Source organism: Chinchilla lanigera, unplaced genomic scaffold, assembly GCF_000276665.1.
Source record: "Chinchilla lanigera isolate Chin_1 unplaced genomic scaffold, ChiLan1.0 scaffold00002, whole genome shotgun sequence".
NCBI classification, from domain to species: Eukaryota; Metazoa; Chordata; class Mammalia; order Rodentia; family Chinchillidae; genus Chinchilla; species Chinchilla lanigera.
This window is the reverse complement of record NW_004955403.1, coordinates 42,336,837-42,347,173: the sequence shown is the minus strand read 5'-3', so window position 1 is coordinate 42,347,173 and position 10,337 is coordinate 42,336,837.

Genomic DNA, 10,337 nt, shown 5'->3' with positions numbered 1-10,337 from the left:
ATGTTAAGATATGTAAGATATAATTGACTCCGTGATTTCTTAGTTGGTTTTTCACCTTCCTTCACTATTAAATCTTCCTGGCCCTTCAACTAAATGACCAGTAAATAACCAGGTAAAAGTTTGGAAGGAAGTGGTTTGTGTATAAATCCTTTACATATGAAAATCTTGCCAGATGTTCAAAACTAAGTAAGCAAGTTTGATCAACAATTTGTGTCTATTTAGAGCTGTCCATCTATCTATCTATGTCTATCATCTATCTATTTATCTATCTATCCATCTATCAATCATCTATCTATCATCTATCTATCTATCTATCTATCATCTATCAATCATCTGTCATCTACTTCTGTTGGGGAGAATGCTGTTTCCACAACATTTATCCACTGTGTTAATTGTACAATTCAATAATAACAATCTGTTACAAAATTGTGCAGCTATCACAACAATTCAAGACTGTTTTCATCTGTGCAAAGGATTCTCTTCTTTCTTGTCCCCAGCCATATGGAACCACCTTAGGTGTCTACAGACTTAGTGTTACTAGACAGTTCATATACATGGAATCACATAGTATGTGATTTTTTGTGTTCATTTTATTTCACTTTGCATACTGTTTTGCAGTTCATTGTGTAGCTGGGATACCCCATTCCTTTTTATTGACAAATAGACCACTGTATGAAGATACTACACTTGATTATGTATTCATTTAACAAAAAATGTATTCATCTTTATATCTGTCATTGGAGCACAGTGCTAGATAGTTGATAACACTAGGAGCTGATCAGCAGAACCGTTTATGAACAAATTGGATATTAATTAAAGCAAGGAAATAATTCACACACCAGGATGGCTTTTGACATAGCCATGCATATTAAGTGCAAATGAAACAAAAGGAAGGCGGCATTATTTCTGTCTTGGAGACTTGAAAGGATTTCACAGAAAAGGAGCATTTTTACAGGAATATGAAAATGATTTTGAATGTATTTATATTCTTGTAGGTCTAGGCTGCCTTTTTTGGGATCTCAAGAGGACAAATTAACATTAAGAATGGAAAAAGATCAGAAGTGACCAGAGAGAAGGACTGGGGGGTAGAATGGAGATGTTCTTCACAGAAGTGACGGGAATCAGGATGTAACAGTAGGGTGGGCAGATTTGTTTACCGCTTTCAGACATTTCAGACTGTGGAAATCCTAAGAGCTCAAACATCACTTCCCTGTGAAGGTGATGTTTGAAGAATCAGTCAGAATTAATCCATTTTCCTTTGCCAGGAGATGGAATGAAACATGCATTACAACATGGACTAAAAGCACTGTGTTTTGAGATAGTTCAAAGTTGGATGTTTCCATATCAGATTCCTCCCAGGTGAAGAAGTCAAGGATGTATCTTCTTTCTTCTTACACAGCTCCCCAAAACAGAAGCTTCACGTGCATTCACAATCTGTTGGATGATTTCTAGGAATTAGCATTTTATTGAGAGGTGCTACGGTTTGTGTCTAGATGTCTCCCCAAAGCTTCACGCACTGTTAGATGGGACTTTTTCAGAGGTGGCTAAACCTAGAGTTTAATTGATGCATGTTTCAATGCTAGGATTAAGGGTCCTGGGATAAAGACTGGGTGATTGGTGGATCAGTCCACTGACTGGATTGGCACTGCCCTAATTCTAGCAGTCTGGAGAAGATAAAAGGGAAAGAAAGAGGCTTGTCTCCTTTGTGCTCTTGTTGCTTTTGCTATCTTCTGCTGCCATGATCTGTTGCTCTCTGCCAAGCCACCCTCCTTGGAGCCAGCCAATTATGGACTGAAATCTCTACAAACTGTGAGTTAAATAAACCTTTCTTCCTTTAACTTTGGGTATCAGTTATTTTGTCTCAGCAGTGAGAAAAGTAACTAACAAGGGATGAGTTTCAGCAACAATTCTTTTGATTTTCCTTACGGGTAGCAGCTCTCTAGCTTCTGACTGTATCAGCCAGACACATTCTTTTAGTCCTTTCCATCCATTTCCCTGTTTCCTAGAACTTTTTGTGACAGAGGTGGGAGCAGAGCAATTCAAGTGACCCACGTGCTTCTGCCTTCTCTGTCTTCTACAGGGTTGTTCGTACCACAATCCTTAGTGTGCAAACTACAAGCTTAGTCCATTTAGTTGGACTGTCTGCTCCTATATGTTAAAATTTTGTATCCAACACAACTCGCAGGTGTGCTAGCAACTCTTCTTTCTACAGGAAGTCAGAACTGTCAGATGAGTAGGCTTTGCTTACCATGCAGGGGCTGCTGGTTTCTCCTCAGCTGGGAACTCAATATCAGGCACCCTGGCTGGTTATCCCTAGTCATTGGTATACATTTCTGCACATGAAAAACATACCCTGCATATTGGCACTATCACACAGTTCATTTATTCTTCCACTCGCTCAGGGATAGAATCTAGTTCCTGGCTATGACTTTGACTGGGAGAAAGAACAAAATGACAATGTCCAACAGTATCTATACTCCAGATGTGAATTTGAGATTCAAGAACGTGAAGGTCTCTTCCTTAACTTGCAAAATGTGGGTGTTGGGGCCAGTTGTGTCTGTAACCCTGCCTCTTTGTACATTCTACCATTTGTCATATAAATGCAACTAAGAACCAGAAAGAGAAAATCTACTTGTAATAATAAGAATGTTCACTGTTAGGTCTTCCTGTAGCAGGACTGTCTACAGAGACAAATCCATTTTATTATTGTCAAGAAGCTAGAATCATGCAAGAAATTACTTTATACCTGGCGCTTTCCAAATCCACTGTGACCTCTGGTTCCCTTCCCAAGTGAATCTCCATCCACCAGTAGCTACCCTGCCCAGAGGCCTCCTGGGAGCTGCACAGACAAGCGCCTCCCTTTATTGCTATCAGGGTTGGTTGTGACTAAGGAGGAAGAGGATTGCAAATGGGCATGAACAGACCAGAACCACGTGTTGCAATGACCTCCACTTGTCTTGGTCTTTGTCTATGGGTTTTAGCTTTTGAGCTTCTTTAGTTTCTCAAGCTTCCTGGGAAACTACATGCTAGGACAGGCTGCTGATGGCCAGCAACCAACATTCAGTGATTGTGAAGCTGATTTGTTTGAATTACTTGTATTTACAATGTCTATGCTTTTACTGCACCTGCCTTTCTGTTCTTTGCCCAAAACTAAACTGAGGCCCTTTCCTGGCAAGCTACTCCCTATCTCACATGGCTCATTGAAATTTCCCTCTCTCATACTAGCAAGTTCTCTTGCTAGTATCTCAGCCCAGCCCTCAACTATGTAGTTTTTTTTAACCAGATATATAATTTTTATTGATTAACAATTCTGCCTAGTCATGTGTTTATTTTTCAACTGCACAAAGAGCAAAGTACATGCTTACACAGAAAAAAGTAAATGAGAATCAAAAGATAATGTAGCTACAACATTATCACAGAGATAACCATGATTAACATTTCAAATTTTATCTTTCCAAGATACTCACATATACACACATAGAGATAGAGATACTGCTGCTGCTGCTGCTGCTACTATTGCTACTACTATTATTATCACAATAGTAGTAGTAATCGGAGAGATGCTACTGCTGATAATATTGGGGTGATACTATTGATGGTTTAAGCAGTTCAGAATCCAAATTGCCCTAGTGTGGGAGGTTCCATTCGTAGTGCCACTTACATTCTTTATAATTAGTGCCTCATTATGTCGCTCTTCTTTTGACCACACAAACTAGCACTTTATAAAAGCATCATTCTACATTCTTTGAAAAAGCTGTCAAGATACAATTTTGGAAAATCTCAAGTATGACAGGATCAAAACATGTCTTTTATATCAAAACTAAGTTCCTGGAGCTGGGCCTGGTGGCACACACTTACAGGAGGTTGAGGCAGAAGGATCACTGTGAGTTCAAGGCTTGGGCTACATAGTGAGTTCAAGGCCAGCCTGAACCATACAACAAGACCCCACAACCCCCACCAAAAAACTAAATTTCTATCACAGTGGCACACACTTGTATTCTCAGCTAACTGAATAAAATGTCTAATATTAATAAAATAAATTACAAAATAGACAAAGACGTTACAATGAAAACAGTCACACTGTTCAACAAGATGCACACATATTTGGTATCACATACCAAGTAATTGCAGAAATTGCTCTAGATACAACGATCAAACTGTGGGATAAACATTGTCCAAACAGAGTGTAGATTATGCAGAAACATGCAAAAAATCAAAACTGGAGAAAATCTACAGTGAAAATATTGCTTTTTCTGGCTGTTTATTTGGGTTTTTGAAACAGGGTCTCACCTTGTAGCCCAAACTGGCCTTCAACTCACCATGCAACCCACGGAGGCCTTCAGTTCATGACAATCTTCGTGCCTCAGCCCTTCAAATGCAGGGGCCACTAGCATGCACCACCAAACCCACTAAATATTTTTGTTTTGTTTTGTTTTTTGAGACAGAGTCTCACTATGTAGTTCAGGCTGGTCCTGAACTTACTAAACAGCCCAGGCTGCCCTCCAGCTTACAACAATCCTCCTGCCTTAGTCTCCCAAGTACTGGGACCACAAGTGTGTGCCACCACACCCAGCCTGTTTTTTTCCCTTTTGTAATTAACCAGCTATGTAGTTTGATTTACTAAAGCTGTCCTAACAAAATAACAGCAGACTGGGTGGTTTACATAACAGAGACTTATCACACTTTTAGAGGCTAAAGTCCAAGGTTAAGGTGTCAGCAACTGGATTCCTCTGAGGCCTGTCTCCTTGACTGTCTTCTAACATGGTCTTCCCTCTGTGCATGCACACCCTTCTTGTCAGTTTTATTTGTTTCTCAATTTTCTCTTCTTAAAAGATCAATAGATATTTTGAATTAAAACCCAACCTTATAACTTCATTTTAACTTATTCACCTCTTTGAAGACCACATCTCCAAATAGACATGATTTTTGGAAGACCCAATTCAGCCAAGCCACTAAGTGATGTTAGTTGACCTTGATATTTACTAGCTGTTTCTCCTTGGGCAAGTCTTTCTGAGTCTCAGTTTTCTCACCCATACAGTGTGGATAAAGAAACATATATTGTAATTTGTCACAGAAATAGTAATAATGTAGGTAATTTCACTTAACCCATTATTAGAGATCCAATCATTTTTTTCTGACTATGCAAACCCATGGCACAGAAGTGGACATGCATGAAGTAGAGGGGCATGAAATGATAAGGTTTTTCTGAGAACTGTCTGGAGAGAGGCAGAGAAATGTTGCCAAGTTTAGGCTTATCAAAGCTTCAGGAGGAAGAAGAGTGAATGTATCTCTGAATGCATTGATAAGGAGAAAGAGCATCAAAATGGAATGTCCACTGCATCTAAAGTCCATGTGGTTTAGTGGTCCTCTGAGACAAGTTGCTTGGATTTTTGTTGGTTTCTGATGGAAAGCGAATGGTTTCTGTGGGGGTAGATAGCAGTTTCTAGAATGTCCACCTATCATGGTTTTGATATCTGCCCCTGATTCTCCTTCAGTGTGGGAAGGGACTGGTAACATACCCGGCACATATGTGGCTTCCTTGCCCATGAGCTGAGAAGTGGAGAACTGGAGACAGAACCAGAGTCAGTAACATGGAAAATAACAATATCCAAGTTTCCCCACCTGTTTGTGCCTAAAGTCCTGTCTGGCTGAGTGACAAAATAAGAAATTGAATCTTCTCAAAGGGAGATATTTGTTAATATATTCTAAATCCTATTGAGAAGGCAACACAGAGGGTTGACTTCATTTGTAAATGAAATTTGACTATGAGAATATGGTGCTATTGCCAGAGAGAGGTTATTTCTTCTGGTGCCACCTGGGGCTGCTATTATTCTTGCCCTTGTAAAGAGTGCTGGACAATAGACATGCTTAGTGACAACTGAAATCCATTTATGACCAGAGTGACCAGTTCTAGAAGGTGGGAAGTGACTTAGACAGTAAACGGTGAGAGAGAATTAACACACCTAGAATTAGAGTTTTATTTGTGTACCTAGTGCCAAACAGACACATTTATTAAGCACCTAGATATTCTTTTTCCCACAGAAACATACAGTTTAGTGGTGCAGACAAAATAAGTGATTGAGAAGCTTTGTATACTGTGACTGGGTTGAGAAGGAGGGTGATCCTAGGGCAATGGGACAAAAGTCATAGTGTTGACACCTCGGCACTCTGGGAAGGACAATGCATGTCTCTCCCAGGACAGTTCTGCTGGGAGGGTGCTGCGATTCCTGCCTCTCACTACTGGCCAAATGCATTGCCCTATTAGATACTCCCGTCCTCGCCTCTCTTTGGGAATCAAGGAACCCAGGCCAACAACCTTCTCTCCATCACTTTCTTAGTAGTGACACCAACCCAGTGGTGTTGCTGCTGAGAGGCAGCCTAGGCCAATGTCTCAGTGAGACTTACTTAGTTTTCAATGTTGCTTTTCTCCAGATCATTATAGAAAGAAAAAAAAAAAAAACTGAAATAAAATCTGTCTCACCTGGGCATAACAGTCTTTTGTATTCACTTTCAGAAGCTGAGAAAGGAAGGGGTCTGTCAGTGTGAGTCTTTCCACCTCTTTGGAGAAACCATATAATGTGAAACCACCTTTTTGAGACAGGCAATGGGTAAATGGAACCAATGGGCAAATGCTTCTCCCCTTCTTCTTTGGGCAGACAATTCCGGAAGTCATTCACTGATGCTCCTTTGTAAGTTCTAGTGTCATGGAGGCATTTGCCAACAGCAGCAAACTTAATGAACTTTCATGTTAATTTTTGTGATTTGCTGTCTCGCTTTCCCTGTCTACACCCTTTCTTGCTTACTGGTGTCACGTCTGAAATGAACTACCTGTGCAATCGCCTCTGAGTGCTGTTGTGGTACAGTTAACTCTCCTTCCCCCAAGTAATCTTTCTTCTTAGCTAACATTCTTCCATTGTAGCCCCCCTTTCTCACTTAACCTTATTGTTGTAGCCACAAGCTAAAGCTGCTTCTGATTACAGGGTACCAAACTCAGGACAGAACATCTGAAAAACACTGCCTCATTATATTAATAGGTTTGCATATTTGTACTTCTCTGTCCAGCGTATCTTGGTGTCTTTTAGGAGACCTATAGCTAGAGTTGCCCTCATCCTAGAGGAGTATCATTAGAGGAACTGTAAGCTCCTCATTAAACAATAGGTTTTGTTATTAGTTGCACTCACTATGAACATATGGAGAACCAGAAACACAGAGAATTGAGGCAAGAGTCATGGAAACAATTCCCAGGAAATATGACTGAGCTGTAAAAAATGAATTGGTCACATGGGCTCAGCTGGAGTTCAGAACAGTTACGGAGTGGTGATTGATTACGGTTTGGTGACCATTATTCAGCTGCTTTGCTTGGAAGTATCCATGGTGGTCATCTTCTGCATCAGAGAAACCTTGTTTGCTTCTGGACTGGATCACAAGTTGACTGGACTTGGTGCTTGGATACTGCTCTTTTGTAGAACAGTTCAGTCTGGGGAAGATATATTTTGCATAGGTAAGAAATATAAATTTTTCGATGTAGGAAATTAACTGTTGAGGTTGTTCCGAAGATGACTATAAAAACACATTACTTCTAAGATAATCTAGAACCTTCTATTTCCACCTTAAGACTTTGGAAGGGCTTACCATTTGTTTATAGACAACAGAAAGTGGCTCAAAAGATGCTACAAACTTTCATGCTAGGTCATAAAAAGTAATCTAAAATTCCTAAATGGAATGGGTGATTACATGGGCTTATTGGGGTAAGTAAAATATTTGAAACTAGATAACAGTGTTGGTTACATAACCTTGGGAATGTTCTAAAAGACAATAGATTGCACTTTAGATAGTTTTGTGTAATGCAAATTTTATCACATTAAGTAGAACAAATAAAAACATTCAGCTTCCATCTTAGAAGCTGAAAGCCTCAGATATAGAATCCAGACTTACCTTGTAAGAAAATATGACTACCCAGAGGCCACCATGCTCACCGGAGGCCACCATGGAGGTTATGTGTAGGGTCCCCCTTGTTAGCACCATTCCAGTTCCACTCATGCTGGTAAAGGTGCTTTTAGATGATTCTAGATCAGAGCCATCAAATAACTGCCAGGAGCAGGAGTCCTCTTTGCTATGACTGTACACTGCAGAGAAGGCAAGAGCTGTCCTACTTTGTGCTTCTAAATTCCAAACTCAAAGAATATATGAATTTTAAAAAATGGTCTTCATACTACTAATTTTGAGGGTAGTTTGTTAAGGTAATTTGTAAGTAGTAGTAACTGTATTCATAATCATTAATCCTTTGAGCTCATTCACCTAGAATTTTAAAGTTTTCTTCTGAATTGACAAAAATCATGTATCTTTCTGTTATAAAATATGTTACTTCATTACAGGTGGGCATTGGGAAATTATCAAGTCAAGCTAATCAGTATATCCGTCACCTTATTTATCATTTGCTCCTGATGAGAACACTTTAAATCTCTTTCTTCTGGTCTTTTGAAATATACATTATTAACTATAGTCACTGTGAGTTTGCTAGGTATGGGTTTTCTTAAGTTGAGGAACATTCTGTTTACCAAAAATACTTAGAGATTTTATCAGGAAATACAAATGCTGAATTTTGTCAAAATCATCTTAGCTGATTTGCATATGTTGAACTATGCTTGCATCCTGAGGAAAAAAATCCCACTTGGTAATGTTGGGTGATCTTTCAATGTGCTCTGATTATTAATTGTGCTATGCCAGCTTGACTTAATGAAGAGCTACCTAGGGGATTAGGAAAGCACACTTCTGGGTGTATCTGTGTAGACCTTGGAATCTACACCTCCTCCCTCAACCCTTCGTCTCTGGAACTGTTCTGCTCAGCTTCCTAGCCACACGGAAGAATGCATCTTTATTCACCTTTCATCCTCCTCCATGATGTTTCCATCTTGGAGTCAATCACTGTGACTAACACCCCTAAAGCCATAAGCCTAATTAAACATCTAAATTGTGGACACTGGGGACTGTTCTCCATTATAACATTAGTACTGAGGTGTTATATTTACCCTGAACATGAGGTGATGAGTGTTCTTTCCTCCTCAACACTTTGGAAGCATTTGAGATGGATTGGTATTATTTGTTCTTTAAATAACTGAAAATTCAGCCATCAACCCATTTGGTTCTAGGCTTATCTTTGATTGAGACCATTAATTAGTGATTTAGTATCTTTACTCATTATTGGTCTACTATGATATCCTATGTTCATGACTCAGTTTTAGTTAATTAAATTTTTCTATAAGTTTATCCATTTTTTCTTTTCTAGGTTAACTAACTTGTAACATAATAGTATCTTGTGATTCGTTGTATTTATACATTATCAGTTGTAGTGTCTCTACTTTCAGTGATGATTTTTTCAGACTTCTTTCTTATTTTCTAGTCTTCTTGAGAATGCATCGATTTTGTTTAACTTTAAAAACCCTTCAGTGTCATTTATCTTTTCTATGGTTTAAGTAGTGTTTATTTAACTTGTTTCAATGCTGGTCATTGTTATTTTCTCCATTCTGTTAACTTTGGACTTAGTCCTTGTTTTTCCAATACCAAGTGGTGTAATATTACATTGTTCATTTTAGATCATTTTTCTATGAATTTGCTATAGAATTTGTTCCTAGAACAGCTTTGGCTGCATGAGGTTTTGCATTCTTCAATGGCCTTAGACCACAGAAAACAAACATATAAATATAAAATGAGTCCACTTCCAGAAACATTGTACCAAAGATCAGCGGTTCCACCCAGCTGTGAGGCTAGGCATTTCTCACAATTCCTCTTTCTGGTTTAGTGTAGACAGGATTGGAAATACACATCTATATTCAGCTTTACCTTGAAAACAGAAAAAACTGAACTATACACTTTTGCTATCCCACCTTTTCCAGAAACACCTGAAAGTTCTGGCTTCTGTGCTACTGGTTCTGAAGTCCTGAATGGAAATGGTACATCCTAATCCCCAGTGATCCATGAAAAGTAGAAATCATATTGAATAAACACAAAGAATGAGTGGCACCTTAAAAATTCTTTGGTGAGACAGATTCATGAGATTCATCTTCTTTATTCATTTAGGTCTCATCTGATAAAAGTGAACCTTATAGTCAGGGTTCAACTCTTAAATCTGAAACCTAATTTTACACCTTTGCTTCTCTTTCAAAATACTTTGTTTTTTTCTCTTGTGTCATATATATAATTAAGAAAGAGCAATTTCACTGGGTTTAGGATACTCATCATATGATGTATTTTTCTTGAGTCTTTGTTATAGGATGTTTCATTTTCCCATTCTATGATTTCTTCTGTTTCTTGTTATTGACATGGTCTTGGTTAGAATG